The following is a 27,086-nucleotide window of genomic DNA, read 5'->3' as shown; positions in this document are numbered from 1 at the left end:
TATCTTATAACTGGAAGTTTCTACCTTTTGACCACCTTCATCTAATTCTCCCTCCTCCCACCCTATGCCTCTGATAACCACAAATTTGGTGTCTTTTTCTGTTTGTTTGTTTGTTGTTTTTGAAGTGTAACTGACCTACAATACTATGTTAGTTCCCAGTGTACAACGTAGCAATTTATTATCAATAGTTCTATAAATTACAAAATGATCACCATGGTCAACTTCTATTTATTAATTGGCTCCTGTTAGGTAATTTAAGTTTAGGTAGACAAGCAGGCTGCATAATCTATGAATGGTTTTTCTTAAATCTGTCTTTTGTGTCTAATGACTTACAGTTCAAAAAACTTTCATATACATGCCATTTTTTAATAAAGACTGCATATTTAGACTGTCCAATGCAAAGAGATGAATAAAATTTCTCACAACACACAATCTAGCACATTTAATATACACCTACAATAGTTAGCATTTCATGGTCATTATATGTAAAATATTAGTAAACAAACAATCAGATCAACATATTTATAATGCATCTACTGTATGCAGGGTACTGGGATCAACTGAAGTCTCAGATATCATCCCTAACATCAAGAATCTTAACATTTACTTAATGGTAAACAATGCTAAATAAGAAAATTTAAATAATAATAAATGACTTTAATAACAACACAGCACAAGAGACACAGGTACTACGTGATTAATCTGTCAGATAAAATTAACAGATAAGTGTACCTGAATAAGTACTGTAAAAGTTCAAGAAATGGGAACTTCCCTGGTGGTCCAGTGGCTAAGACTCCACACTCCCAATGCAGGGGGCCTGGGTTCGATCCTCGGTCAGGGAACTAGATCCCACATGCTGCAACTAAGAGTCTGCATGCCACAGCTAAAGATCCCTTGTGCCACAACTAAGACCCACGCAGCCAAATAAATAAATAAAATAAATATTTTAAAAATTCAAGAAATGGACCAGATCACGAGTCTGGATGGTCACGAAAGGCATTATTAATGGATTTGAGCTGAGTCTGGAAGGACAGATAAAATTTTAACAGATATCCCAGAGAGGAAGATGCTGAAGTGAAATTTCAAACAGGGACAGACATGCAAGGAGTGATCTAGGAATGGGCAATTATTGAGGGATCAGTGAAATTGGAGCAAGGATATATTTACATGGGTAACAACAGGACACAGCTGGAAACGCAGACAGGCATCATATTATGGAAGCCCTGGAATGTCAGTCTGAGAAAGATATTGTTTATACTTTAAGCAATGGGAAGAACTATAGCATAATGGATAAGAACACGAACTCTAGGACTCGACTGTCCAAGTTCTAATCCTAGTTCCTAATTCACTTACTAACTATATGACTTTGGGGAAGTTAATCAATTTACCTGAGACTTAGTTTTCATCTATAAAACTGAGTAATAATAGTACATACCGAAAGATTAAATAAATTTACATAGGTAACACATTTAACACACTGCCTGGTACATGATAAGTGCTTCATAAGCAATTATTTAAGTTTTTAAGCCCTGGAGTTGATCATTTTATTATAAAATAAATAACCTGAGGGGACCTTGAAGATGGCGGAAGAGTAAGACGCGGAGATCGCCTTCCTCCCCACGGAGACACCAGAAATACATCTACACGTGGAACAACTCCTACTGAACACCTACTGAAGACTGGCAGAAGACCTCAGACCTCCCAAAAGACAACGAATCACCCCAAATTGAGGAGGCGGTCTCTGAGAGCAAGATTTATGATTTTTCCCCCTTCACCTCTTTTTGTGAAGGTGTACGTATATGCTTCTGTGTAAGATTTTCTCTGTATAGCTTTGCTTCCAACATTTGTCCTAAGGTTCTATCTGTCCCTTTTTTTTTCTAAATATTTTTTAATTCAATAACTATATTATACTTTATTTCTACTGTATCTTCTTTCTTTCTGTCTTTTTTCCTTCTTTCCCTCCTTCCTTCCTTCCTTCCTCCCTTCCTCCCTCCCTTCTTTCTTTCCTTCTTTGCTTCTTTCTTCCTTCCTTCCTTTCCTCCTTTTCTTCTTTCTTTCCTCATACTTCTACTAATTCTCTCTACTTTTTCTCCCTTTTATTCTGAGCCGTGTGGATGAAAGGCTCTTGGTGCTCCAGCCAAGAGTCAGGGCTCTGCCTCTGAGGTAGGAGAGTCAACTTCAGGACACTGGTCAACAAGAGACCTCCCAGCTCCACATAATATTAAACAGCGGAAATCTCCCAGAGACCTCCATCTTAACACCAGCACCCAGCTTCACTCAATGACCAGCAAGCCACAGTGCTGAACAACCTATGCCAAATAACTAGCAAAAGAGGAACACAACCCCACCCATTAGCAGAGAGGCTGCCTAAAATCATAATAAGGCCACAGACACCCCAAAACACACCACCAGACGTGAACCTGCCCACTAGAGAGACAAGATCCAGCCTCATCCACCACAACACAGGCACTAGTCCCCTCCACCAGGAAGCCTACACAACCCACTGAAACAACCTTAGCCACTGGAGACAGACATCAAAAACAACGGGAACTACGAACGTGCAGCCTGCAAAAAGGAGACCCCAAACACAGTAAGATAAGCAAAATGAGAAGACAGAAAAACACACAGCAGATGAAGGAGCAAGATAAAAATGCACCAGACCTAACAAATGAAGAGGAAATAGGCAGTCTACCTGAAAAAGAATTCAGAATAATGATAGTAAGGATGAGCCGAAATCTTGGAAGTAGAATGGACAAAATGTAAGAAACAGTTAACAAGGACCTAGAAGAAATAAAGATGAAACAAGCAACGATGAACAACACAATAAATGAAATTAAAAGTACTCTAGATGGGAGCAATAGCAGAATAACTGAGGCAGAAGAACGGATAAGTGACCTGGAAGATAAAGTAGTGGAAATAACTACTGCAGAGCAGAATAAAGAAAAAAGAATGAAAAGACCTGAGGACAGTCTCAGAGACCTCTGGGACAACATTAAACGCACCAACATTCGAATTATAGGGGTTCCAGAAGAAGAAGAGAAAAAGAAAGGGACTGAGAAAATATTTGAAGGGATTATAGTTGAAAACTTCCCTAATATGGGAAAGGAAATAGTTAATCAAGTCCAGGAAGCACAGAGAGTCCCATACAGGATAAATAAAAGGAGAAATACGCCAAGACACATATCAATCAAACTATCAAAAATTAAATACAAAGAAAGCATATTAAAAGCAGCAAGGGAAAAACAACAAATAACACACAAGGGAATCCCCATAAGGTTAACAGCTGATCTCTCAGCAGACACCCTACAAGCCAGAAGGAAGTGGCAGGACATACTGAAAGTGATGAAGGAGAAAAACCTGCAACCAAGACTACTCTACCCAGCAAGGATCTCATTCAGATTTCATGGAGAAATTAAAACCTTTACAGACAAGCAAAAGCTGAGAGAGTTCAGCACCACCAAACCAGCTTTACAACAAATGCTAAAGGAACTTCTCTAGGCAAGAAACACAAGAGAAGGAAAAGACCTATAATAACGAACCCAGAACAATATAGAAAATGGGAATAGGAACATACATATCGATAATTACCTTAAATGTAAATGGACTAAATGCTCCCACCAAAAGACACAGATTGGCGGAATGGATACAAAAACAAGACCCTTATATATGCTGTCTACAAGAGACCCACTTCAGACCTAGAGACACATACAGACTGAAAGTAAGGGGATGGAAAAAGATATTCCATGCAAATGGAAACCAAAAGAAACCTGGAGTACCAATTCTCATATCAGACAAAATAGACTTTAAAATAAGGACTATTAAAAGAGACAAAGAAGGACACTACATAATGATCAAGGGATCGATCCAACAAGAAGATATAACAATTGTAAATATTTATGCACCCAACATAGGAGCACCTCAATACATAAGGCAAATACTAACAGCCATAAAAGGGGAGATCGACAGTAACACATTCATAGTAGGGGACTTTAACACCCCACTTTCACCCATGGACAGATCATCCAAAATGAAAATAAATAAGGAAACACAAGATTTAAATGATACATTAAACAAGATAGACTTAATTGATATTTATAGGACACTCCATCCAAAAACAACAGAATACACATTTTTCTCAAGTGCTCATGGAACATTCTCCAGGATAGATCATATCTTGGGTCACAAATCAAGCCTTGGTAAATTTAAGAAAACTGAAATTGTATCAAGTATCTTTTCTGACCACAATGCCATGAGACTAGATATCAATTACAGGAAAAGATCTGTAAAAAATACAAACACATGGAGGCTAAACAATACACTACTTAATAATGAAGTGATCACTGAAGAAATTAAAGAGGAAATAAAAAAATACCTAGAAATACATGACAATGGAGACACAACGACCCAAAACCTATGGGATGTAGCAAAAGCAGTTCTAAGGGGGAAGTTTATAGCAATACAAGCCCACCTTAAGAAGCAGGAAACATCTCGAATAAACAACCTAACCTTGCACCTCAAGCAATTAGAAAAAGAAGAACAAAAAAACCCCAAAGCTAGCAGAAGGAAAGAAATCATAAAAATCAGATCAGAAATAAATGAAAAAGAAATGAAGGAAATGATAGCAAAGATCAATAAAACTAAAAGCTGGTTCTTTGAGAAGATAAACAAAATAGATAAACCACTAGCCAGACTCATCAAGAAAAAAAGGGAGAAGACTCAAATCAATAGAATTAGAAATGAGATAGGAGAAGTAACAACTGACACTGCAGAAATAAAAAAAATCATGAGAGATTACTACAAGCAACTCTATGCCAATAAAATGGACAATCTGGAAGAAATGGACAAATTGTTAGAAATGCACAACCTGCCAAGACTGAACCAGGAAGAAATAGAAAATATGAACAGACCAATCACAAGCACTGAAATTGAAACTGTGATTAAAAATCTTCCAACAAACAAAAGCCCAGGACCAGATGGCTTCACAGGTGAATTCTATCAAACGTTTAGAGAAGAGCTAACACCTATCCTTCTCGAACTCTTCCAAAATATAGCAGAGGGAGGAACACTCCCAAATTCCTTCTACGAGGCCACCATCACCTTGATACCAAAACCAGACAAGGATGTCACAAAGAAAGAAAACTACAGGCCAATATCACTGATGAACATAGATGCAAAAATCCTCAACAAAATACTAGCAAACAGAATCCAACAGCACATTAAAAGGATCATCCACCATGATCAAGTGGGGTTTATTCCAGGAATGCAAGGATTCTTCAATATATGCAAATCTATCAATGTGATAAACGATATTAACAAACTGAAGGAGAAAAACCATATGATCATCTCAATAGATGCAGAGAAAGCTTTCGACAAAATTCAACACCCATTTATGATAAAAACCCTGCAGAAAGTAGGCATAGAGGGAACTTTCCTTAACATAATAAAGCCCACAGCAAACATCATCCTCAATGGTGAAAAACTGAAAGCATTTCCACTAAGATCAGGAACAAGACAAGGTTGCCCACTCTCACCACTCTTATTCAACATAGTTTTGGAAGTTTTAGCCACAGCAATCAGAGAAGAAAACGAAATAAAAGGAATCCAAATCGGAAAAGAAGAAGTAAAGCTGTCACTGTTTGCAGATGACATGATACTATACATAGAAAATCCTAAAGATGCTACCAGAAAACTACTAGAGCTAATCAATGAATTTGGTAAAGTAGCAGGATACAAAATTAATGCACAGAAATCTCTGGTATTCCTATATACTAATGATGAAAAATCTGAAAGTGAAATCAAGAAAACACTCCCATTTACCATTACAACAAAAAGAATAAAATATCTAGGAATAAACCTACCTAAGGAGACGAAAGACCTGTATGCAGAAAATTATAAGACTGATGAAAGAAATTAAAGATGATACAAATAGATGGAGAGATATACCATGTTCTTGGATGGGAAGAATCAACATTGTGAAAATGACTCTACTACCCAAAGCAATCTACAGATTCAATGCAATCCCTATCAAACTACCATTGGCATTTTTCACAGAACTAGAACAAAAAATTTAGCAATTTGTATGGAAACACAAAAGACCCCGAATAGCCAAAGCAATCTTGAGAACGAAAAAAGGAGCTGGAGGAATCAGGCTCCCTGACTTCAGACTATACTACAAAGCTACAGTAATCAAGACAGTATGGTACTGGCACAAAAACAGAAAGATAGATCAATGGAACTGGATAGAAAGCCCAGAGATAAACCCACGCACATATGGACACCTTATCTTTGATAAAGGAGGCAGGAATGTACAGTGGAGAAAGGACAGCCTCTTCAATAAATGGTGCTGGGAAAACTGGACAGGTACATGTAAAAGTATGAGATTAGATCACTCCCTAACACCATACACAAAAGTAAGCTCAAAATGGATTAAAGACCTAAATGTAAGGCCAGAAACTATCAAACTCTTAGAGGAAAACATAGGCAGAACACTCTATGACATAAATCACAGCAAGATCCTTTTTGACCCACCTCCTAGAGTAATGGAAATAAAAACAAAAATAAACAAATGGGACCTAATGAAACTTCAAAGCTTTTGCACAGCAAAGGAAACCATAATCAAGACCAAAAGACAACCCTCAGAATGGGAGAAAATATTTGCAAATGAAGTAACTGACAAAGGATTAATCTCCAAACTTTACAAGCAGCTCATGCAGCTCAATAACAAAAAAACAAACAACCCAATCCAAAAATGGGCCGAAGACCTAAATAGACATTTCTCCAAGGAAGATATACAGAATGCCAACAAACACATGAAAGAATGCTCAACATCATTAATCATTAGAGAAATGCAAATCAAAACTACAATGAGATATCATCTCACACCAGTCAGAATGGCCATCATCAAAAAATCTAGAAACAATAAATGCTGGAGAGGGTGTGGAGAAAAGGGAACACTCTTGCACTGCTGGTGGGAATGTGAATTGGTTCAGCCACTATGGAGAACAGTATGGAGGTTCCTTAAAAAACTACAAATAGAATTACCATATGACCCAGCAATCCCACTACTGGGCATATACCCCGAGAAAATCAAAATTCAAAAAGAGTCATGTACGAAAATGTTCATTGCAGCTGTATTTACAATAGCCCGGAGATGGAAACAACCTAAGCGCCCATCATCAGATGAATGGATAAAGAAGATGTGGCACATATATACAATGGAATATTACTCAGCCTTAAAAAGAAATGAAACTGAGGTATTTGTAATGAGATGGATAGACCTAGAGTCTGTCATACAGAGTGAAGTAAGTCAGAAAGAGAAAGACAAATACCGTATGCTAACACATATATATGGAATTTAAGGAAAAAAAAATGTCATGAAGAACCTAGGGGTAAGACAGGAATAAAGATGCAGACCTACTGGAGAACGGATTTGAGGATATGGGGAGGAGGAAGGGTGAGCTTTGACAGGGCGAGAGAGAGTCATGGACATATACACACTAACAGACGTAGTAATCTAGGGGGAAGCAGCCACAAGGCACAGGGATATTAGCTTGGTGCGCTGTGACAGCCTGGAGGGGTGGGATAGGGAGAGTGGGAGGGAGGGAGACGCAAGAGAGAAGACATATGGGAACATATGTATATGTATAACTGATTCACTTTGTTATAAAGCAGAAACTAACACACCATTGTAAAGCAATTATACCCCAATAAAGATGTTTAAAAAATAAAAAATAAATAAAAATTAAAAAAAAATAAAATAAATAACCTAAAAACAGTGATTACACAGGCTAGTTTTCAGCCTCCCTTCCACTAATATTTATTGAGCACCTATTATGTGTAGACACTATGCTTGGTGCTGGAACACTACTTGAATATACATTTCTTCAATGTACCATGCCCTTTTCCTCTTCAAGACCTTTTATCTGTCTCCCCCTCCTTAACAAAATAACTGCATCTTTTAGCTCTTAGCTCAAAAAAAAGACAAGAAGTCCTCCCTGAACCCCTAAAAAAAGTGATCTCCCCTTATAATCTCTCACAGCACCTCCACTTTTCCTTTTATAATAATTATCACAATCTATAAACATACATTGGTGTGATTATTTGATTAATGTCAATCTCTCCCATTAGACTGTAGACACCACAAAGACACCCACTAGACTGTGTTCACCATGTGATTCCCACAGAACCTGATGTGGTACCTATTCAGTAAACACCTGTGGAATGAATAAATGAATAGTATAAACAGTTAGTGTTTATACTCTGTTTACACTCAAGAAGTTGTGTTAAACTTCAATTATAATTATTGATTATGATTGATAATTATTGATTATGATTGATAATTATTGATTACCTAAAACAGATGCTTTTAGGTAAACAGTTAGTGGGGAAGAAAATATTCACAATGCCTCAAAATATCATTTTACAGATGACTTATTAATTCCAAAGGAGAAGATGTATGTTTACAGTGAAGAGATGCAGTAATCACTACCTTAATCAAATGATCAAGCTCAGCATCACTAACAGTTTAACAAGCTGACAATATGTATCTCCTGATGTGATGCAATAAATTTAAAACATCACCCACAGTTATTCTTCTCCAAATTGTTTAATCTGAATTGAATCATGAACAATTACAAATCTAGAATGTGAGGCATTCTGTAAGACAGCTGTCCTGGACTCTTCAAAAAATTCAGTGTTATGAAAAACAAGATCATTCTGAATTGAGAGAGACTAAAGAGATTAAACAACCAACTGCTATGCATAAACACTAACTGGATCCTAGATCAAGAAAAATACACAAATAGGGACTCCCTGGCGTCACAGTGGTTAAGAATCCGCCTGCCAATGCAGGGGACACGGGTTTGAGCCCTGGTCCAGGAAGACCCCACATGCCACGGAGCAACTAAGCCCGTGTGCCACAACTACTGAGCCTGTGCTCTAGAGCCCGCAAGACACACCTGCTGAGCCCGCGCACCTAGAGTGCGTGCTCCACAACAAGAGAAGCCACCACAATGAGAAGCCCGCACACCACAACAAAGAGTTGTCCCTGCTCGCTGCAACTAGAGAAAGCCCGAGCGCAGCAACGAAGACGCAGCGCAGCCAAAAATAAACAAATTAATTTTTTAAAAAAAGAAAATACACAAATACCCATACACAGCAAAAAAAAAAAAAAAAAAGACATTTAAGGAATAATCAGGGGAATTTGGACTATACATTAGTATTACAATGAATTAATAATCATTTTTTTGGATGTGATAATGGTATTTAAATTTTGTATGCGAATGTCCTTACTCATAGGAGATGCCTGCTGAACTATTTAGGGAATAAGTGTTATGTTATCCGTAACTAACTTTCAAATAATAACTTTCAAATAATTCAGGAAAAAAGTATGTGAGTGTGAGTGAGTGGCAAGGGTGGAGGAGGTGAGGAGAGAGGTGCTCTAGAAAGAGACAAAATGGCAAAAATTGATGAATCTGGTGAAGGATATATGGGTCTTCACTGTACTATTCTTTCAACTTTTCTATAGGCTTGAAATTTTTTAAAAGAAAAGGTAAAAAGTGTACTGAGCTTGTGGTGGGAAGCATTCCTTCCCACTTTGAATACAGAAATTCTAGACAAAATAGATTATTTTTGAAGAGTTTATACAGTGAAATTCAAAAACAAGAAAGAGAAATATGCCATTAACCAAGAAGAAATCAAGCCACAGCGATGAGTGAGAACTGAAGTGTGGCAGTTCACAGAGGTTACAGAACTAGACAGCAACCTTCAGACCTGGGATTTGAAAGCTAGCAGGTAGGATGGAAAGTATGTGCTATAAACTTCTAGAAGTTTCTGCATTACAGAAGGCCAGACTGGGCTCTCTGCATAAAGCCAGGAGCTGGAGAAAAAACTGCCCCAAGTGGCCCCAAGACTCAGCAATGGTGCAGGATGGAATAGTGCGCCAATAAAATCAACTTTCAGAAATCAGAATTCCTAGCCTGTTCCTCCCTCAGGATTGGTAATGAAACTAAGTCTTCCCATTCATGAACATAACATGGTTTATCTCCTCTTCCTCAGCTCTCCTCTTCCTGTGACTTGCAATAATGTTTTTAATTTTAAGAAGTCATTAAATATGGGATAGTGGGAAGAGAAGAATGCGTGTGACTGTAAAGGAGTAGCACAGGGGATATATCCATGGTGATAGAATCGTGCTGTATCTTAAATTGTAATGGTGGTTACATAAATCTACCTGTGATAAATGGGAGAGAACTACATACAAACATGAATATGCTCAAAGCAGCATTATTCATAACAGCTAAAAGGTAGAAACAACCCAAATATCTATCAACTGATGAATGGACAAATAAAATATTAATTTCCTGAGTTTTATATTTTCTCGAGTTATGTAAGATGTAACGAATGAGAAAAACTGTGTAAATGAAACTTTCTACAGTATTTTTTTTTTTTTTTTTTTTTTTTTTTTTTTTTTTTTTTTATGCGTTACGCGGGCCTCTCACTGCTGTGGCCCCTCCCGCTGCGGAGGACAGGCTCCGGACGCGCAGGCCCAGCGGCCATGGCTCACGGGCCCAGCCGCTCCGCGGCACGCGGGATCCTCCCAGACCGGGGCACGAACCCGCGTCCCCCGCATCGGCAGGCAGACTCTCAACCACTGCGCCACCAGGGAAGCCCTCTACAGTATTTTTGCAACTTCCTGTGAGTCTATATTTACTTCAAAATAAAAAGTTGAAAAAATTAAAATAAAAGGGAAAAATTATTAAAAATTCAATAAACAGGGAGCAGATGAAGAGAGCATCTGTGTAAGGAGGGAGTCAGAGCCCAAGTGTGGTGAAGCAGATGTCCTTGCGTAGGGGTGGCCCGGCATAATGTGTCAGAGCCCCAGGGGGAAGGAAACTGCCTACACAGGACAGCCCAGCGTGGGGTGTTAGAGCCCAACAGAGGTAAGGAAGGCATCCACATGAAGGGGATGGTCTGGCAGACAGAGAGCACAAGTGGGTAAGGTGGCTTCATATGCAGGAGCGGTGAGGAGGAGATATAAGAGGGCAGTCCAGGGTGGCGGGTCAGAGCCTGAGCAGGATTAGAAGGACCAAGGGGAGAAGAGAGTGATAGGACATGGGTTACATGTAGAAAGATGGATCAAGTAAGTGACTACATGAAGGGCAATGGGAGCAAGGTTTCTCACTGTTGGAGAAGGGGTTAAAATGCAGAAAAAGAGAAAACTGGAAAGAACCCTGCAGTGTTGGTTTGGAATCTGGGGTTATCAGTTTGAACTCATGGACTTCAATAAACATACTTATAGCAATAAACATAGTTTTGTGTTCAATGAACATAGCAATAAACATATTATAGATGTAAAAGTGTGTGTGTGTGTACACATATATTCTCTAGTGCTATACACAAAGAATCTTGGAGCAGCAAATCCTCAGCTCAATTCCATGTAGCAATGAGCATACCTAGCACCAGATTTGATTTATAAATATTGTTATTCACTAAAAGGAACAAGGGCTCCACGGAAAAATGGCTGATTCCAAAGCTGGAGTAGAAAAAATACAAGAACTTTGATGAGGATGGAGGGAAACATGAACCATCGCACATTGCTGGGAAGAAAGTAAAATGGTGTGGCAACCCTGGAAAACAGTTTGGCAGTTCCTCAAAAAGTTAAAAAGAGTTACCACATGGCATAGCTATTCCACTCCTAGGCTTATACCCAAGAGAAATAAAAACATATATTCACACAAAAACTTATCCGTGAATGCTCATAGCAGCATTATTCATAACACCAAGAGATGAAAATGACACAAAGATCTATCAACTGATAAATGGATAAATAAAATGTGGCATTATACATTGACAAAATATAATATTATATGATAATTAAAATAAAGTACTGCTGTATGCTACATCATGGATGAATCTTGAAAATATGGTAACTGAAAGAAGCAGACACAAAAAGCTACAGATTACATGATTCCATTTATATGAAATGTCCAAAACAGGCACAGAAACAGAAAGTAAATTAGTGGGTTGCCAGCAGCTGGGAGGAACTGGAGGGAAATGGCGAGTAACTGCTAACAGATGAAAGATTTCTCTTTGGGGTGAAAAATGTTCTGGAATTAGACAGTGGTGATGATTGCAAGGCTCTATAAATATATAAAAACCACTGAACTATACACTTTAAAAGGGTGAATTTTATGGTATGGTGTGTGAATTACATTTCAATTAAAAAAAAAAAGGAAACGTCCAAGAATGATGGGGACATGTCAAAAGGACAAAGAAACCAGCTTGAAGGAGCTTCCACAGACCAAATCAGAGACAATTTGAGTATCAAAATAAATAATGGTAGCAACAGATTATAACCCACTGGATAAAACAGAAAGCCATGAGTCTTTACAACATAAATGAATGAATTCCAAGTGTAATGAGGAATGGGGTATTTACATAGTCTCAAAGTTCCTCTCCACAAAAATACTTACTAATTACAAAAAAAAAAAAGAGTAACTTCAGAGGCAAATCCTGGCAGATGCCACCTTACACAAGTGATCAAAGTGAACACCATCAGTAATAGGACAAACAAAAATCCATGCTCCCTGACAGATTGCAATGAGGAGGACACAGCAATGCCCATACTAGGGGAGGCTGTGGGAGGACTGGGGGGCGGCGGGGACAGGAGGTGTATAGAAACTCCCTGTACTTTTTGCTCAATTTTTCTCTGAACCTAAAACTGCTCTAAAAAAAATAAAGTCTATTGAAGAGAGAGAAATCAAGATGGTAGAGTAGGAGAACAGTGGAACTTGCCTCCCCACACAAACACATCAAAAATACATCTGCATGTGGAATAATTCTCACTGAAAACTAAATGGAGACTGGCAGAAAGACCCTTATACAACCAAGGCTGTAAGAAAGATCCATGTGGAATCAGGCAGGAAGGGAAGAAAAGTGATCAGGTTGGGACCTATGCCCCTGGGAGGGGACTCAGAAGAGGAGGGGGATTTCATGGGTGGAGAACCTCCCTGGGGAGTGAGTGGTTTGAGCCACATATTGGGAGCCCCAGCCCTGGGGTCCAACACCAGGAAGACAAGTCCCCTTGGCTGGCTGGAGGGCTGGTGGGACTAACAGGAGGGCTGTGGGAAGCCCAAGATGAGCGTACACACCCTTGTTTACTCCCAAAACAGAGTGGGTAGGGTGGATTGAAACTGCATGGAACATTGGCTGGTCTCCCAACTAAATGCAACATGTGATTCTAAACTCGGTGCTCTTGACATAAAGGACGTTATTTGTACATCTGGCAAAACTTGAATAAGGTCTGATAATTAGATGGTGGTAATGCATCAATGCTCATTCCCTGATTTGATGGCTGTATTGTGGTTATGTGGGAGAATGTCCTTTTTTGTAGGAAACACAGTTTCAAAGGTGGTAGGGGATGCAGCTAGCAACTTACTCTCAAATGGTTCCGAGAAAAAAGACCTCTGTAACTATACTTGCAAACTGTCTATAAACTTGAGATAGTTTTTTAAAAAAACATTAAATGCACAAACACTATCATATTTTTAATTTCCAGGGTACTTTCTCTTTCTGATCCTTTTTATGACATCTTGAGCTTATTTCACTGATATAATTTTTTTCTTACCATTCTAATTACCTATAATTTAGTCTGTTTTTTTTTTCTCCCCAAACCTCCTTCTGTTTTCAATATTATTTCCTCCAAGTTCCTGTTTCGTGTTTTGATCTCTGTCTTCACACTGGACGCTTTCCCCAAATGCCTAACATTGAACAAATGAAGTACTAAAAGCCAACTGGAAGCTCTGCATGTGTGGCTTCTCAACTGGGAGGCTTCCACTGCATGGTGATTGGGTGGGAACACAGCTATTTCATTGGGAGACCTCCAAATGTCAGTATATGTAGGTCTTTTCTTTGGACTCCAGAAAAGAGTCTTATAATCTCCTGTAAGGGGGTGTAGAGATGTAACACCAGAGATGTAATCACCATCTGAAAGAAGAGTAGAGGAAGGGGTGAGGGGAAGGATCTCACTTTGATATATAGGATTTCCCCTTATCCTCCTGCTTTTACTTTGGTGCCTCATCCCTTGGTATCTGTTATGTCTAATGTCCCCAAGTGTTGATCCTCTTTAGTTTCATTTTCCAAGAAAAACCTGTGGTCTCCCAAGGACATGGGAGAGGAGCAGTCTTCTCACTGTAAAAGTTGGACCGCTCCAAGAATTTTTTTTTTCTTAATTTACTCATTTGGTTGCACTGGATCTTAGTTGCAGCAGGCGGGCTCCTTAGTTGCAGCTTGCAGGCTTCTTAGTGGTGTCTCACCAGCTCCTTAGTTGCAGCACGTGGGTTCCTTAGTTGCGGCATGCGAACTCTTAGTTGCAGCATGCATGCAGGATCTAGTTCCCTGACCAGGGATCGAACCCAGGACCCCTGCATTGGGAGCACAGAGTCTTATCCACTGTGCCACCAGGGAAGTTCCCTCTCAGAGGATTTAAATCTTATGTCAGGATTCTTTACCTGCCTTAGAGAAGCATTCAACTCTTATTCAAAATAGAAGTCACTAAATATCATATATATACAGTTGACCCTTGAACAACATGGGTTTGAACTGCATGGGTCTATCTATATATGGATTTTTTCCATACTAAATATTACAGTACTACATGGTCCACAGTTGGTTGAATCTATGGATGCAGAACCTCGGATATGGAAGAACCACGTATATGGAGGGCAGATTATAAGTGATATGCAGATTTTCCACTGCACAGGGTAGTCAGTGCCCCTAACCTGCACGTTGTTCAAGGGTCAGTGGTACATCTCAAAGAGGAATATAATTACTTAATCCAATACAGTTTCTTCCTGAGAATCTCTTCTTTTTTATTCTACTGACCAGAGTCCTTTTAGACACTGTCTTGAATATCAGTCTTAAGGGTGTGACTTTTACAGCACTTATCTGATTGTTCCTTGTATATCTCCTTCACTGTTACTTCCTCTTTATACCATATACTACTTATAATGAACATGTGTGCATTCATACATAAAACATTATTGAGCAACTACTATGTACCACGTACTGTCTTAGTCATTACTTTACAATGACAACTAAGACAATGTCTTTGACCTAAAGGTGCCCAATGTTTCAAAGAAGATGGATGAGTAAACTTAAAATATGAAACACTGTGGTATGTACTAAATTATATATGCACTGGGTACTACGGAGCCAAAGAAGAAGTAAATCCAAATCAGACTGAGGCAGGAGTATATTATTTGGGGTAGGGTGGACTACTGTAACAAATACTCCAATAATTATTATTTATTATTACTGATAGTCTTTGCAGTGGGTTGAAAATTTCCTAAAGAGGAGACGCCTGAAGAATAAGATTTTGCCAGATGAAGGCAGACAAAGGCACTCCCTCTCACACTCACATGTGAGAAAGCTAGGGGATGAGAAATACCTTGCCAACTGCAAGCCCAGAAGTTCTGGTGAGGAAGGTACTACTGCTAAGGGCTTAGGAACTCAGTCTCTTGCCACACACTGTAAGACCCAGGCCTCTATCCTCGAAGCTTACGTGGAAAATCAGAGAACTCAGCAGAGCATGCAACACTCCATGAGTGAATGGCATAATCAGTTTCTGAAACCAATCTCACTCACACACCCTCCCCTCCCACCACCATTTTCTACCCCTTAAATAATCATAATACTTGAAAGAAAGCAAAGAAGATTCCTAGTCAGGAAAAAGTCAATGATTAAGGAGTCTTGCTCTACAAGAATTAATAAAATACTTCCAATTTTCTGCTGGAAATGACTGCTCATCACAACTAGTCTAAACATACAAAATAAAATAATATAATTGAATCTGTATTTCTGATTCCTCACTCTAAAATGAGATTTCACTGCTTAGCTCTTGCGTGATTGACTAAGAAATATTAATGATATTAATTGGGTAAATATACCACTATTTTCTCCTAACAATATTGCTCAAGTCCATGTTCTTTTTCATGCTGAAATTACCTTTCTATGCTCAAGGTAGAAATTGACTCTAAAAGGGAAAAGCCAAGTACTAGTAGAGAAATTAGCATTTTGACATAAGTCAACAGGAATTTTAAAATATCCTTTTTTTCTGGACTTAAGTCAAATTTTTTTTAAAAAAACAATATTCCTGATTTAATAAGGAACAATGTTATAAACGAAGCAAGCAGCATATATATACGTGAGCATTATTTTCTATAGATCTGTTTTCTCAAGTTCAATCTCTCTTAAGAGAAACAAGATCATTGGTTTTCTTACCTTTTTTCCCTTACACACGTGATAAGGAACAGACTTCTCTGTGCTTACTCATGATGCTTGCTGCACCACCAGCCAGTCCTGCTGTTTCAGTATGCTCTGTTTGATGCTAAAGAAAAAACACATTGCTCATTACATTTCCTAAAGCAATAAGCCCTGATGTTCTTCATATCAACCTATCATAGCCAGACAAATAAAAGCTATGGGACTTAAACAATAAATTACAATTATACCTTCAGATTCAAAGACCTGGCCAGCATGGAATGCAGTAGCAAACACATTATATTGTCTAAGAAGGCCCAAATTTAAACATTTCAATGAACAGTTAAGAATTTCTGCACACTTCTTATTTTCAATGAGTAATACAAAGTGAAAGATCAAAGGCAGAGAGAGGCACTTTCTATCCAATGACTCTGTTAATTCATAAAAATACTACTTATTTATATTTCAATAGGCCCTCCAAGAATCCAAAGCTAACAAAATTGCTCCTTCACAAGAATGGCCTCTGTTAGTGTGATTTTGTTTTTCTATACATACAGAATTCTTAAATTGAGATTCAAAAGATTCCTGCTGGGACTTTCTATTGCCAAACAACTGTTTTTCCTCCAAATGGAGTCCCTTATGATTTCAGCCCTCCTCCACTGCTTAAAAGCAATGGATTAGCAGTGGAAACTAATTAGAATAAAACTAAGTATCTCATATTATCTGTATAAAGTATCTAACCTACAATCACAGCATTTTCAAAACAGGAGAGTATCTCAGACATGATCTAATAAACATCACTTAATTTTTTTTTAAAGATTTGGTTTTTGATGTGGACCATTTTTAAAGTCTTTAATGAATTTGTTACAATATTGCTTCTGCTTAATGTTTCAGTTTTTTTTGGCCTGGGATCTTAGCTCCCCGACCAGGGATTGAACCTGCACCCCCTGCATTGGAAGGCAAAGTCCTAACCACTGGACCACCAGGGAAATCCAAACATCACTTAATTTTAAAGATAAACTGAGGCACTAAAAAAATATGTTTCCTGACATTATTACAAATGTAATTCTATCTGATGTGAAAATGATGTGCTTATTAAAATAATAAGCAAGTATTCTAAAAGGCTGGAAATTCAAGTTTTCAGAGAACAATAAAAAATATGGAATGGAAATCACTGATGAAAGATTTTCCTGTCTTGAGAACCTGAAAAAATATGTACATGCTATATACTCTAAATGAGAAGTGCTGTTGATGCTAAGAAACAGACTTAACATCTATCAAATAAAGGACTAAATCATATCAGAAGTATGAAAGGGCTGTATGGGATAGAAATTCCAAGGTCAAAATGAGAATGAGGTCAAAGTAATACCTCTCATACCTAGCCAATTAAAGAGTTTTATAAACAAATAAAATACACCCTATAAATTCAAATTCAAATTCAGAGTATGTGTGTCTATTTTAACGTGTGAGGCAAGTCCAATAATATTATGTAACTGTCTCAAAAATCATAGGTCTTCCTTCTGGAATTAGATCCCTTTGACCTTCTAGCCTCAGCTGGGAAAGTCTCAAACCTGGTTAACTCCAACTGTCTACCTACTCCATACATTCCCCTAAGCAGCTTAAATGTGGCTAAAGGAGAATCATACAAGACGGTGACTCCTCTCAACTTCACATTTATGACTTCACACTACATTTTCCTTAGTTAATCTACTTTCAACCCTGTACCTCATCTTCACCTTCTGATATGCCTGGAATCCCTCAATTCAAAGCTTTCATAATCCATTTCTACCAGAAAATAACCCTCTAGTCTCCTGCAGGACAATGAGGAAAGTCACTTGACTACAAAAGATAAGGTAAAATACCTGCAAAATTAAACCACTCGTAGCAAACAATCTCCGTTTTCAACACCCCACCTCAACCAAGACTTTAGAGATCCCTAGAGCCTCCACATCACAAGACTCTCTAAGGTTCTGTGGGGGGTAAAGACTTCCTTCTCATCACGTCTCCCTCTGCAGGCAAGCACTTTACAGCTTCTTTGTTCTAAAACCTTTCTTTACTTTTTCCCTTTTTTATAGCTTATTTTTAAATTTTTTTAATTAAAAAATTGTTATACAATTTTTAAAGCTTACTTTCCATTTACAGTTATTACAAACTATCGGCTGTATTCCCTACGTTGTACAATACATCCTTGAGCCTACCTTACATCCGACAGTATGTACCTCCCACTCCCTGACCCCTATAGTTCCCCTGTCTCTCTCTCCACTGGTAACCACAAGTTTGTTCTCTATATCTGGGAATCTGCTTCTTTTTCGTTATATTTGCTAGTTTGCTGTATTTCTGAGATTCCACATATAAGTGATATCATATAATATCTGTATTTCTCTGACTGACTTATTTCACTTAGCATAACGCCCTCCAAGTCCATCTACGCTGCTGTAAATGGCAAAATTTCATTCTTTTTTATGGCTGAGTAGTATTCCATTGTATGTCTATACCACATCTTCTTTATGCATTCATCTATTGCTGGACACTTAGGTTGCTTCCATACCTTGGCAATTATAAATAACACTGCTGTGAACACTGGGGAGCATGTATCTTTTCAAATTAGTGTTTTTGGCTTTTTCAGATATATAACTAGGAGAACTGCTGAGTCATACGGAAGTTTTATTTTTAGTTCTTTGAGAAATCTCCATGCTATTTTCCACAGTGGCTGCACCAATTTACATTCCCACCAACAGTGTAGGAGGGTTCCTTTTTCTCTACACCCTCTCCAACACATATTATTTGTGTTCTTTTCAATGATAGCCATTCTGACAAGTGTGAGGTGATATCACATTATGGTTTTGATTTGCATTTCTCTGATGATTAGTGATGCTGAGAATCTTTTCATGTGCCTGTTGGCCATCTGTATTTCCACTTTGGAAAATGTCTATTCAATTCTTCTGCCCATTTTTTAATCAGGTTGTTTGTCTTTCTGCTGTTGAGTTGTATGAGCTGTTTATATTTCTCCCATTCAGTAGGCTGTCTTTTCATTTTGTTGGTGGTTTCCCTTGCTGTGCCAAAGCTTTTAAGTTTAATTAGATCCCATTTGTTTACTTTTGTTTCCTTTACTTGAGGAGACATCCAAAAAAAATATTGCTGTGATTTATGTCCAAGAGTGTTCTGCCTATGTTTTTCTCTAGGAGTTATATAGTAACCAGTCTTGCATTTAGGTCTTTAACCCATTTTAAATTTATTTTTGTATATGGTGTTAGTGAATGTTCTAATTTCATTATTTTACATGTAGCTGTCCAGTATTCCCAGCACCATTTATTGAAGAGACTGTCTTTTCCACTGTGCATTCTTGCCTCCTCTGTCATAGATTAACTGACCATAACTGCATGGGTTTATTCCTGGGCTATCCATCTTGTTCCACTGATCTATAGGTCTGTTTTTGTGCCAGTGCCTACTGTTTTGATTACCGTAGCTTTGTAGTATATAGTCTGAAGTCAGGGAGGCTGATTCCTCCGGCTTCATTCTTCTTTCTCAAGATTGTTTGACTATTTCAAGAAGTATTCTTTTGTGTTTCCATACAAATTTTTAAATTATTTGTTTTACTTCTGTGAAAACTGCCATTGGTATTTTGATAGGGATTGCACTGAACCTGTAGATTGCCTTGGGTGGTATGATCATTGTAACAATATTGATTCTTCCAATCCCAGAACACAATATATCTTTCCATCTGTTTATGCTGTCTTCAATTTCTTTCATCAGCACCGTAATAGTTTTTGGAGTACAGGTCTTTTTCCTCCCTTAGGGAGGTTTATTCCTAGGTATTTTATTCTCTTTGATGTGATGATAAATGGGATTGTTTCCTTAATTTTTCTTTCTGCTATTTTGCTGTTAGTGTATAGAAATGCATCAGATTTCTGTGTATTAATTTTGCATCCTGCAACTTTACTGAATTCATTCATCAACTCTAGTAGTTTTCTGGTGGTGTTTTTAGGATTTTCTATGTATAGTATCATGTCATCTGAAAACAGTGGCAGTTTTATGTCTTTCTTTCCATTTTCTATTCCTTTTACTTCTTTTTCTTCTCTGATTGCTGTGGGTAGGACTTCCAAAACTATGTTGAATAAGAGTGGCGAGACTGGGCATCCTCATCTTGTTTCTGACCTTAGAGGAAATGCTTTCAGCTTTTCACCATTCAGTATAATGTTAGCTGTGGGTTTGTCATATATTGACTTATTATGTTGAAATATGTTCCCTCTGTGCCTGTTTCTGGAGAGTTTTTATCACAAATGAATGTTGAATTTTATCAAAAGCTTGTTCTGTGTCTACTGAAATGATTATATGCTTTTTATTCTTCAATTTGTTAATGTGTTGTATTACACCAACTGATTTTCAGATATTAAAAAATCCTTGCATCACTAGGATAAATCCCACTTGATCATGGTGTATGATCCTTTTAATGTATTGTTGGATTTGGTTTGCCAGCATTTTGTTGAGGATTTTTGCATCTATGTTCATCATAGTGATATTGGCCTGTAATTTTCTTTTTTTCTTATATCTTTGTCTGGTTTTGGTATCAGGGTGATGGTAAACTCATAGAATGAGTTTGCAAGGGTTCCTTCCTCTGCACTTTTTTGGAATAGTTTCAGAAGGAGAGATGTCAATTCTTCTCTAAATGTTTGGTAGAATTCACCTGTGAAGCCATCTGGTTCTGGACTTTTGTTTGTTGGGAGTTTTAAAATTACTGATCCAATTTCAGTACTGGCAATTGGTCTGTTCATATTTTCTATTTCTTCCTGGTTCAGTCTTGGGAGATTGTACCTTTCTAAGAATTTGTCCATTTCTTCTAGGTTGTCCACTTTATTGGCATATAGTTGTTCACAGTAGTCTCTTATGATCCTTTGTATTTCTGTGGTGTCGGTTGTAACTTCTCCTTTTTCATTTCTGATTTTATTGATTTGGGCCCTCTCCCTTTTTTTTTCTTGCTGCGTCTGGCTAAAGGTTTATCAATTCTGTTTATCTTTTCAAAGAACCAGCTTTTAGTTTCAGTGATCTTTTCTAGTGTTTTCTTAGTCTCTATTTCATTTATTTCTGTTCTGATCTTGATGATTTCTTTCATTCTACTAACTTCAGGTTCTGTTTATTCTTCTTTCTCTAGTTGCTTTAGGTGTAATGTTATGTCGTTTATTTGAGATTTTTTTCTTGTTTCCTGAGGTAAGCTTGTGTAACTATAAACTTCTTTCTTAGAACTGCTTTTGCTGTGTCCCATAGGTTTTGGGTCACTGTGTTTTCATCTGTCCCTAGGTATTTTAGATTTCCTCTTTGATTTCTTCAGTGATCCACTGGTTGTTTAGTAGCATATTGTTTAGCCGCCATGTGTTTGCATTTTTTACAGTTTTTTTCTTGTAGTTGATTTCTAGTCTCAGAGCACTCTGGTCAGAAGAGGTGCTTGATATGATTTCAATTTCCTTAAATTGACCAAGGTTTATTTTATGGCCTAGCATGTGATCTATCCTGCAGAATGTTCCATGTGCACTTGAAAAGAATGTGTATTCTGCTGCTTTCAGATGGAATCCTCTATACATATCAATTAAGTCCATTCGGTTTAATGTGTCATTTTAAGGCCTGTGTTTCCCTACTGATTTTCTGTCTGGATGATCTATCAACTGATGTAAGTGGGATCTTAAAGTTTCCCACTATTATTGTGTCACTGTCAATTTCCCCTTTTATGTCTGTTAACATTTGCTTTATATATTGAGGTGCTCCCTATGTTGGGTACATATATATTTACAATTGTTATATCTTCTTCTTGGATTGACCCCTTGATAATTATGAAGTGTCCTTCTTTGTCTCTTGCAATAGTCTTCATTTTAAAGTCTCTTGTCTGACATAAGTATTGCTACTCCAGCTTTCTTCTGATTTCCATTGGCATGGAACACCTTTTTCCATCCCCTCACTTTCAGTCTGTATGGGGCTCTTGATCTGAAAGGAGTCTCTTGTAGGCAGCATATATGAGTCCTGTTTTTGTATCCATTCAGCCAGCCTATATATTTTGGTTGGAGCATTTAGTCCATTTATATTTAAGGTAATTATCAATATGTACGTTCTTGTTGCCATTTTGTTGTTTTGGATTCGTTTTTGGATTTATTCACTTTCTTCTTCTCTTCTCTTGTGATTTGATAACTATCTTTAGTGTTATGTTTGAATTCCTTTTTCTTTTTTGTGTGTGTATCTATTATAGATTTTTGGTTTATGGTTACCATGATGTTTTTGTATAGCAGTCTATATATACATGCTTGTTTTAAGCTGCTGATCTCTTAATTTCAAATGCACTGTAAAAACTGTGCATTTGTATTTTTCTCCCTTCACAATTACTGTTTTTGATATCATGGTTTACATCTAATTGATTTGTGTATACCTTAACTGCTTACTGAGGATATACATGATTTTACTACTTTTGTCTTTTAACCTCCTGACTAGCTTTGTGTGTGGATGATATACTACCTTTACTGTATGTTTGCCTTTGCTGCTAAGTTTTTTCATTTTGTAATTTTCTTGTTTCTAATTATATCCTTTTCTTTTTTGCCTAGAGAAGTCTCTTTAACATTTGTTGTAAAGCTGGTTTGGTGGTACTGAACTCTTTTAGCTTTTGCTTGCCTGTAAAGCCTTTGATCTCTCTGGGTAGAGTATTATTGATTTTAAGCTTTTCCATTTCATCACTTTGAATATATTGTGCCACTCCCCTCTGGCCTACAGAGTTTCTGCTGAAACTGATAGCCTTATTGGGAGTTCCCTCGTATGTTATTTGTTGTTTTTCTCTTGCTGCTTTTAATATTCTCTCTTTATCTTTGTCCTTTTAATTACAATGTGTCTTGGTGTGTTCCTCTTTGGGTTCATCCTGTATGGGACCCTGTGCTTCTTGGACTTAGGTGACTGTTTCCTTTCCCAGGTTAGGGAAGTTTTCAACTACTATGTTTTCAGATATGTTCTCAGGCCTCTTCTCTCTCTCTTCTCCTTCTGGGATCCCTATAATGCAAATATTAGTGCACTGACTTTTGGCATCATGGAATTGCTTTTTTGGAAGGAACAAAAGAAATTCAGTAAATGGATAGATATACAACATAAAATACAGTATAAAATGCCTTAAATACAGTTCAAGATACATAGAAAAAAAGAACTCCTTCAATATTCTGCTCAATGTCACCTCCCAATGTGAAATTAACAATCACTATGTTCTCTATGTTCTCACAGTACATTTATATCAACAACACTTTTCACATTACATGGTAGCTTCTCCCTTTATAAATCTGTTGCACGCCGCTAAATAATACACCACGCAAGGCAGGAAACCCTTTTTATTCATCCCTTTATCCCAATACCTCAGCACAGTGCTTGTCATATAGTAGGTATTAAGAATACATGGGATGATTTCATTAAGTATAGCATATAACACACTCCCATGGCAAGGATTCCAAATAAATAGCTTCTAATTTTATCCCCCTCCTTTTATTTCTACTACATCTGCCTTAGTTTAGGCTCTCATTAGTTATCTCCCAGATTGGTTCAATATAGTTTCCAAACTAATGTCACTGTCTCCTTTGGTCTAGAAAATATATCCTTTCGTAGGCTTACCAAAATAGCTTTCTAAAAGAAAATCAGATCATGTTATTCTTCTGCTTAAAAATCCTTAAATAGCTCCCCATCTCACCTATTTAATGGACATATCTTTGGAGGTCACAATGATGGGTCGTCATTTGCTACTACATATACTACCCAGACTGACTGTGCTTTCCTAGCTAACTAAATGGATCCCTTTCCTCCTTTCCCCCAAGAATGAAGTGTAGTTTTTTAGCATGGCATAGAGATCCCTTCAGAACTTGTTTTCCAACCTGTTCTCCCACTACTTTCTAAAGCTCCAATCATACCAAACTACTAATATTTCTTGTGAGATGCTCTGCCATGCTTCTCTATCATTGCATGTTCTGTACCTATGTTGAACTACTTTTTATTTGCCTAACTTGCATTACCAAGGTTCAACTCATTCTCACCTCAACCTCGGAAGCCTTCCTCAATTCTCTATAGACTGTTTTAAAAGAGTCATGTTTTATGTTCCTGTCATGCATCTCTCTACTAATGGCAGCAGAGACCAAATGAATTTACATTATGGGTAATCCTGTTTGTCTTCCCCATTGGACCGTGAGTTCACTGAGATCAGGGCTATGCCTTCATGCTCTTTAACCCAGGGTACAGCACATAGTGTTCAACAAATGTCTCATGAAGTAGTAAATTGAATGAAACTAATAAAGTTCATACTTAAGTAATCAACCTCATGATGAAGATTTCTTCTTCCCTAAGAAATAAATATTTGTGAATGTGTGTGTGTTGTAGGAGAGAAGGACAGTAAGCAAATACAAGAGAGAAACAAAAACCAGAAATTTTCTAGGAGAGAGAAAAAGTGACAAGGATTTAAATAATTGGGAAATGTTATCATTATTATTCAAATACAGGCCCTTTAAAATAATAATTACCCTTCTGGAGATTTATCTTAAGGAAACAATTAGATAAATACAAAAGATGTAAAACAAGTTAACTGTTAGATTGATGTTTAAAACAGTAAATAGTGAGAAAAATCTAAATGTCAAACGGAAGTATCAATTTACAAAATGGTACAAATGTAAGACTCCATGTTTGCGGAAAGACTTAAAAGTCTTTAAAAATATATACACTAAAATATAATAGAGAGTCTCAATAGTGTTTGGGTGGTTTACATTTTAGTCAAGCTTGTCTATAGTACTAATTTTTCTTAGGAAGACTGTATATTATTTGTTAATAAAAGAGAATTGAGCATCCATGAATTTCAATTAATAAAAACCCAAGCTACTTAAATTTTTACTTTCAAATATGAAAACTGAAAAAGGAAGGAAATAGGAAAGACAAGTATTTTAAAAAATTATCTCCCTGGAGTGTAAAAAGACAATTAAAATTTTAATTATAATATGGGGAATATGAAAGAAGAATCATCTAAAATTAAGAAACCAAGATATTCTTAAAAAATAAACCTATAAGGAAAAATGACAAGAATAAAGATGATATTTAAAATATAAGCAATTTATAGGAATCTCTGATGTGGGCTTGTTTACAATAGAAGACATTTATTAAGGTAATAATTTCCAAAATCCTGGCCACTGGTTTAAAAAAAGAAAAAGAATAAACTAGAAAATATTCTCAGTTAAATAATGTTTCCGGTCTTGTCTCTAATTAATACTATTCACCACAGAACAAATTCAGTATCTGCTCAGTAAACAAACTTCTTAATAGCATTTCCACCAAGAAGTATGACAAAGAGTTAAACTCAATATATACAAAATTGCTTCAAAATCCCAAAGTCCTCTTTCTTGGTTTCCTATCCTAGTCTGGGCAGGGCTCTCAAGGTAGGTAAGGCAGATTATATTTCCAAAGATGAGGAATTCCCTGGTGGTCCAGTGGTTAAGACTCCACGCTTTCACTGCCAAGGGCCTGTGTTCGATCCCTGGTCAGCGAACTAAGATCCCGCAAGCCATGTAGCACAGCCAAACAAACAAACAAAAAACCCCAAGATGTCTGCTGCAGCACCTCCCATCCCACATGATCTTCTTACAAGAGTGGTAAACTCTATGTCCCCTTCCTCTAAAGCTGGGCAAAACTTCACGACTACTTCAACTAATAGAGCACAACAGGAGGGACACAACTTCTAAAACTAGGTCATAAAAGGTAATAGACTTTCTGCCTGTTTCTCTTAGGACACTCACTCTTTGAATCCAGTTATCACGCCAGAAAGACCACAGGGAAAGGCTACATGTAGGTGATTTGGCCCGTGAACCTTCACATATGTTAATGAGCAAACCTCAAGATGACCCTAGCCCCAGCCACTGTGTGACTACAACTTCATGAAGACCCTAAGAGAGAACCTCTTAGCTAGTCCAGTCAACCCCTAGAACCACAAGAGAGAATTAAATTGTTGTTGTAAGCCACTATGTTTTGGTGTAAATTATTACATAACAATAGATATATGCAACAGTAGGCTAGTAATTTGATACTCTTCAACCCGATCTTATATAAATAGTCTAGAAAAAAGGGTAAGAACCAGAAGATGAACAGGCAAAAAAGAAGAACCCTGATGGCAGCTTCTCCTCTACTGACTTATTTAGCTCCAGTTCCAAATTTACATATCACACTCAATGAAACAGCCTTTGGGCTTCTTAGAGTACAGTTTAGGAAACATCTCATTATTCAAACAAGAAGCTAGGTGAGGGAGGGGGTCTTACCTCCTTCTCTAGAAGCTTACCAAAGTTTTCCCCCCAACATACAGTATTCTACTAATAAGAAAAGAGTTCCGGTAAATTCATTTTTTCGTCTCATTAACTTCCCCGTGCCAATTTAGTACTCCTTATGGATTGGCACCCTGGGAATTCATCTATCTAGCCAGTTCCTTAATTAGTCTATGTATCATAATCCACCTGGCTCACCAATCCTAAAACTTAAGCACCATTCTAGATACTTCCTCTCCTTCTCCCCCACCTCTACATTCACTCTAACACCAAGTATTGCCAATCTTGCCTTTTAAATCTCTCATATCCATCCACTACTCTACATTCCCAGGCCATATCCCATACCACTGACATCTTTCTGTTGCCCAGATTTTTGCAAGAAAACTAACTGGTCTCCCTGCCCCCCATTTTGTGTCCATCTAGCCTATTCTCTACACAACCAAAAAACATTGTATATTATATTTTTCATTATATTGTTTTCATACTTAACACCATTATATTGTTTTCATACTTAACACCATTCAATGGTAT

The 27,086-nt window shown here is 37.4% G+C and overlaps 1 protein-coding gene across 2 annotated transcripts in view; it reads right to left on the bottom strand.

Moving 5' to 3' along the window:
- The window catches only part of ZFYVE9 (zinc finger FYVE-type containing 9), a 194,445-nt gene that overhangs the window by 124,721 nt on the left and 42,638 nt on the right, over nucleotides 1–27,086 (bottom strand). For both annotated transcript variants that reach the window (XM_032625358.1, XM_032625368.1), the window contains exon 2: nucleotides 16,279–16,384. The gene's annotated coding sequence lies outside the window, so the exon portion shown is untranslated. The remainder of the gene's footprint in view (nucleotides 1–16,278; nucleotides 16,385–27,086) is intronic.

Source organism: Phocoena sinus, chromosome 1, assembly GCF_008692025.1.
Source record: "Phocoena sinus isolate mPhoSin1 chromosome 1, mPhoSin1.pri, whole genome shotgun sequence".
Lineage (NCBI taxonomy): Eukaryota > Metazoa > Chordata > Mammalia > Artiodactyla > Phocoenidae > Phocoena > Phocoena sinus.
This window is presented reverse-complemented; position numbering and strand designations above follow the sequence as displayed.